The 5,773-nt window shown below is 45.1% G+C and overlaps 4 non-coding genes across 4 annotated transcripts; 3 read left to right on the plus strand and 1 right to left on the minus strand.

Annotated features, from left to right (window-relative positions):
- Positions 1–984: 984 nt before the first annotated feature.
- On the minus strand, positions 985–1,059 carry Trnat-ugu (transfer RNA threonine (anticodon UGU)). Its single transcript has one exon. It is a non-coding gene; the product is annotated as a tRNA-Thr (tRNA).
- Positions 1,060–1,575: 516 nt separating this feature from the next.
- Positions 1,576–1,650, plus strand: Trnat-ugu (transfer RNA threonine (anticodon UGU)). Its single transcript has one exon. It is a non-coding gene; the product is annotated as a tRNA-Thr (tRNA).
- A 365-nt stretch (positions 1,651–2,015) lies between these two features.
- On the plus strand, positions 2,016–2,090 carry Trnat-ugu (transfer RNA threonine (anticodon UGU)). Its single transcript has one exon. It is a non-coding gene; the product is annotated as a tRNA-Thr (tRNA).
- A 365-nt stretch (positions 2,091–2,455) lies between these two features.
- On the plus strand, positions 2,456–2,530 carry Trnat-ugu (transfer RNA threonine (anticodon UGU)). Its single transcript has one exon. It is a non-coding gene; the product is annotated as a tRNA-Thr (tRNA).
- Positions 2,531–5,773: the final 3,243 nt, after the last annotated feature.

Here is a 5,773-nt window from a genome sequence, read left to right on the forward strand (position 1 = left end):
GAAAAATGAGGATACCAGCTGCAAAGTTGTCAGGCCCTCTTTGACGAATTTTCGAACACAAAATATGTTGCAGAAACAGCTTGTAGTATGCACTTGTTACAGACGTCCCCTGAGGAACTCTTTTGGTAGCTATGATTCCATTCATATAACATGCAAAAGTAGTCATCAGTTTCACAATTGATAGTTGATAACCTGAGAGATACAGTATGTTGCAGTTGATAGCCTTCTGCTTCTTGGGTTGTCCTCAGTACTTACCCGACCTTCACAGAAACGAGCAGACCATCGTGACCCTGTGCTTCCATCAACTATATTATTGCAACACACCTCTCCTGAAGCGTTGTAAATTTCCGTTGCGTTCTTTCTATGTAGGTGTTCAACATGGATATAAGAAGGCTGGACACTAAGTGTAATCCCACCTGAATTGGTTTCAGCTTCCATTTTAAGACTGAATCTACCTCTTTAATTATTGGTTTTTTATTAATCACTGACCTGCAGTATTTTCCCTGTCAAAGACAACTCAAACTTAACCTATTCATTTATTACCCACAATACACAAGCCCAACGCAATCTGACAGCTATTCATTGACAACATGATATCCAATAATTAATACGAAAGAATGGCCCTGAGTTGCAAGAAATCCTAACAATAATACAAATCCAATAAATATGAAATTAAAGAAATATGAAACTACTCCCAACTCTCTTAATTGCCTAAACTCAATTCAATCACGAATCGTGATAGTGTAAACCCCATTCTTTTTCATAAATCACTTACCTCACAGAAAATCTTCGTAACACAATCTACAGCAATATTTCAGCAAGTAGCAACAACAGTCAGCTATACATGACGGTAGTATCTGTTCCCGAAAGAACAGTTACCGTGGATGACCATGCAGCTTTGCTAGAAATGAAATGATAATTAAATGGACACCCTAGCTGCAAACAGGCGTTGATGTACTTCATTGGGGACATTTTGAAAATGTGTGCCCCGACCGGGACTCGAACCCGGGATCTCCTGCTTACATGGCAGACGCTCTACCCATCTGAGCCACCGCGGGCACAGAGGATAGTGCGTCTGCAGGGACTTATCCCTTGCACGCTCCCCGTGAGATCCACATTCCCAACATGTCCACACCACTACATTCGTAGTGCGCCTAATAGATGTTTGCCCATCATACTCATTACTCGTGGCAGATTAATCCACCAAGTCCCGTACGAGTTCGGGCATAGCGTGTGCGTTCGCACAAGAAGGTCAATGGCTGGGAAGCCATTTAATTATCATTTCATTTCTGGCAAAGCTGCATGGTCATCCACGGTAACTGTTCTTTCGGGAACAGATACTACCGTCATGTATAGTCAAAATATGGCTTCCCAGCCATTGACCTTCTTGTGCGAACGCACACGCTATGCCCGAACTCGTACGGGACTTGGTGGATTAATCTGCCACGAGTAATGAGTATGATGGGCAAACATCTATTAGGCGCACTACGAATGTAGTGGTGTGGACATGTTGGGAATGTGGATCTCACGGGGAGCGTGCAAGGGATAAGTCCCTGCAGACGCACTATCCTCTGTGCCCGCGGTGGCTCAGATGGGTAGAGCGTCTGCCATGTAAGCAGGAGATCCCGGGTTCGAGTCCCGGTCGGGGCACACATTTTCAAAATGTCCCCAATGAAGTACATCAACGCCTGTTTGCAGCTAGGGTGTCCATTTAATTATCATTTCATTTCTAGCAAAGCTGCATGGTAATCCACGGTAACTGTTCTTTCGGGAACAGATACTACCGTCATGTATAGTCAAAATATGGCTTCCCAGCCATTGACCTTCTTGTGCGAACGCACACGCTATGCCCGAACTCGTACGGGACTTGGTGGATTAATCTGCCACGAGAAATGAGTATGATGGGCAAACATCTATTAGGCGCACTACGAATGTAGTGGTGTGGACATGTTGGGAATGTGGATCTCACGGGGAGCGTGCAAGGGATAAGTCCCTGCAGACGCACTATCCTCTGTGCCCGCGGTGGCTCAGATGGGTAGAGCGTCTGCCATGTAAGCAGGAGATCCCGGGTTCGAGTCCCGGTCGGGGCACACATTTTCAAAATGTCCCCAATGAAGTACATCAACGCCTGTTTGCAGCTAGTGTGTCCATTTAATTATCATTTCATTTCTAGCAAAGCTGCATGGTAATCCACGGTAACTGTTCTTTCGGGAACAGATACTACCGTCATGTATAGTCAAAATATGGCTTCCCAGCCATTGACCTTCTTGTGCGAACGCACACGCTATGCCCGAACTCGTACGGGACTTGGTGGATTAATCTGCCACGAGAAATGAGTATGATGGGCAAACATCTATTAGGCGCACTACGAATGTAGTGGTGTGGACATGTTGGGAATGTGGATCTCACGGGGAGCGTGCAAGGGATAAGTCCCTGCAGACGCACTATCCTCTGTGCCCGCGGTGGCTCAGATGGGTAGAGCGTCTGCCATGTAAGCAGGAGATCCCGGGTTCGAGTCCCGGTCGGGGCATACATTTTCAAAATGTCCCCAATGAAGTACATCAACGCCTGTTTGCAGCTAGGGTGTCCATTTAATTAACAGTCAGCTAAATAATAAGATTATAACTACTATAGACTCTAACTATTAGAAATCATATGGCTATCAAAAGAAAGATTTTGCTGAAGAGCAAATAATATATTTAGAAAATTTTACCTTATTCTTGTGACATCCAGTTCCAAAATAGTATTGCCGGCCGGAATGGCCGAGCGGTTCTAGGCGCTACAGTATGGAGCCGCGCGACCACTACCGTCGCAGGTTCGAATCCTGCCTTGGGCATGGATGTTTGTGATTTCCTTAGGTTAGTTAGGTTTAAGTAGTTCTAAGTTCTAGGAGCCTGATGACCTCAGTGGTTATTTCCCATAGTGCTCAGAACCATTTGAACCAAAATAGTTTTCAATAATTCCACTCCCCAAACATTGTCAACGACATTCATCATCCTATATTTCCTTTTATATTTTCTTATAAACACATCATTTCATCTCACTTTACTTCACGTGTGCTACCAACACAGAGTCTCCACAAAGAAAATCGTGCCCATACAGGCAAGCGGGATAGCCGTGCAGTCTCGGGCACCTTGCCACGGTACGCGCGGCTGCCCCCGTCGGAGGTTCGAGTCCTCCATCTGGCATGGGTTTTGTGTGTGTGGCCCTTAGCGTAAGTTAGTTTAAGTTAGAATAAGTATTGTGTAAGCCTAGGGAACGATGATCTCAGCAGTTTAGTCCCATAGTCCTTACCACAAATTTCCAACTTCCATGCCCATACACTTCCCTATGCGCTCGTTAAGTGCTAGTCCGTCCAACCACAGAATCTCTTGCAGAGTGTGCAGAGCGCTGTCAGCGATATTAACACAGTCTATAGCGCTGCCAACATACAAACAGGTTACTTACAATACTGAATTCCTCACAACACAGCCACGCGAAGCAGCACACGTATATTCGACCGTCACGCCTAAACTCTCGTTCACAACTGACATGAATTCGACTTGATCACACTACCGTAACGATCGCGCAAGCGCAATGTGCAGGGCTTTAAAATGACCCTCGTATATCATGGAAGTTTTTTTTTCATATCTGCTGATGTGGGGCTCGATTGCATTGTAGGAAATAAACGTAGGCAGATCTCTAACGTTCGTGAAGAAATGTCGACCCAATTTAATGTTACGATGTTTTTTTTTTCACGTTTTCTCTTCTAAATGGAAACCAGTATAGTTTTGTTTTCCAGCAGATGCAGCTGCAGAGCCGGCCCCAACTCCCGAGGTGAAGGAAGAAAGACGCTTCTGGGAAGTGGAGGAAGGACCAGGCGTGGACACGGTGGTACACACACACACCCCGGTGGAGCCGAAACGCAGGAAGCACAAAGTGCTGAAAACGGTCAGGCTAATAGAGGACGGTGTGGAACCGCCTGCCGAGAAGGTCGAGGAGAAGCTGAAGGAAGAGGAGAAGGTAGTGAAAGTGGCGGAGGACGTCGTCAAGAGAGACGAAAAAATCATGATCGTGGTTTCGGAGGGCTCAGACAAGGTGGGAGTTTCACAGGAGGAAGGTTCGCATGAAGCTGCGAAGACTGTAGCCGCGAGCTCTTTGACACAGGTAGTGGATGCAGCCATGGCTAAGGTGGAGCGAGCAGCCCAGTCGAAGGAGGAACAAGTGGTGGAACCTGCAGTAATGGATGCAGCCATGGCTAAGGTGGAGCGAGCCGCCCAGTCGAAGGAGGAACAAGTGGTGGAACCTGCAGTGGACATGTCTTCGAGGGCTGTCGCGGCACACTCCGTAGTTGAACTGCTGCACCACAGTTATAAGTCAATACCATTCTTGGCACGACATGATGACTCAGGGACAAGACAGTAACCAAAAGCTGTGGTGGAGACACAGTAGTCTTGCGGGCGTCGCCGCACGCCACCAAGCACCTATCACTAAAATGTTGCCTTCTCAGAAGTTATCACACAAAAAATTCTAGTTAATTATCTTGTTTACAAAGTGGTAGTGTAGTCATTATAAGATTTTCTTGTACAGTCACTACTTCACTTTTACAGAAAATAAAATTTACTGTTAAATTTATTTAAGATGCCAGATGTGCCTTTACGTTTCGTAGCATGGAGTGATCTAGTGGTAAACTAATGATCTATATCTGTATTTTTGTCTGAAAATAGGCAAAAATGGACAGTAATATCGTTAATCTCAGATTCCCATTGTTTCTTTAACACATCCAGTAACAATGGTGTCGTTCCCTATAAGCGCATTGGCCACACTATTGTTAATTAAAGTAGGGAGAATTTATGCACTGCAAGAAGTGAAAAAATTTGTTAAACCTATCGCAACCGAAGCAAGCAGGACAATATGGCTTTTGGATACAAACACAATGTTAAGCCGTACCTAATATATTCCTTAATCTATTACCTGATGCATCTGGAAATATCCTTGGAGGGGGGGGGGGGTGCTTGAATTAAAATACTAATCTGAAACCTTTGGATTCATTAACAGTTACTTGCACACGAAGGTAATTTGAAATCTGTAACAAGCAATTTTCTTAAAAGCAAAATTGTCCCTTACTAGACGAAGACTAGCAGACAAAATTATCATCACGAGGGGTGCCTCTACGGAGAAGATATACGTTGCTGAGTGCAAAGAACAAGAAAGAAAATTGATATTACTCAGTCGCATTGATTTGCAGAGCTCATAGACCTACAATTTAGTTACCCTATTTGCACGGGAAAAGAGCAGAGTAAGAGAAAAATCAACATTAAAGTTATTGAGGCAAGAGAGCGAACATTCTGGACAACATGAATCAGGTAGTGCGAAGAATTTAACAACCGACACACGTGACAAAGATTGGAACAACTTGGAAAGATTTTAGTGCAAACAATACTGACTACGAACAAGCTCTGATCGCGACCTAACTAGCAGTGCGCCAGCATATCAGTTGTATTGCGTCTCACTGTCATTGTCTCTTCGTAAAATTACTCAGCGTGTCCCCACCGGTCAACAGCATCTCCGACACGTACAAACTGTAGCTCTTTACACTTTCAACTGTCCACCGTCTTCGCTTCTCAACGCCCCCGAGAGGGCGTTCATTCTGGCACACCTTCCAACCAATCAAGGAACTATCTTTCGTAAAATTACTCAGCGTGTCCCCACCGGTCAACAGCATCTCCGACACGTACAAACTGTAGCTCTTTACACTTTCAACTGTCCACCGTCTTCGCTTCTCAACGCCCCC

Source organism: Schistocerca nitens, chromosome 8, assembly GCF_023898315.1.
Source record: "Schistocerca nitens isolate TAMUIC-IGC-003100 chromosome 8, iqSchNite1.1, whole genome shotgun sequence".
Lineage (NCBI taxonomy): Eukaryota > Metazoa > Arthropoda > Insecta > Orthoptera > Acrididae > Schistocerca > Schistocerca nitens.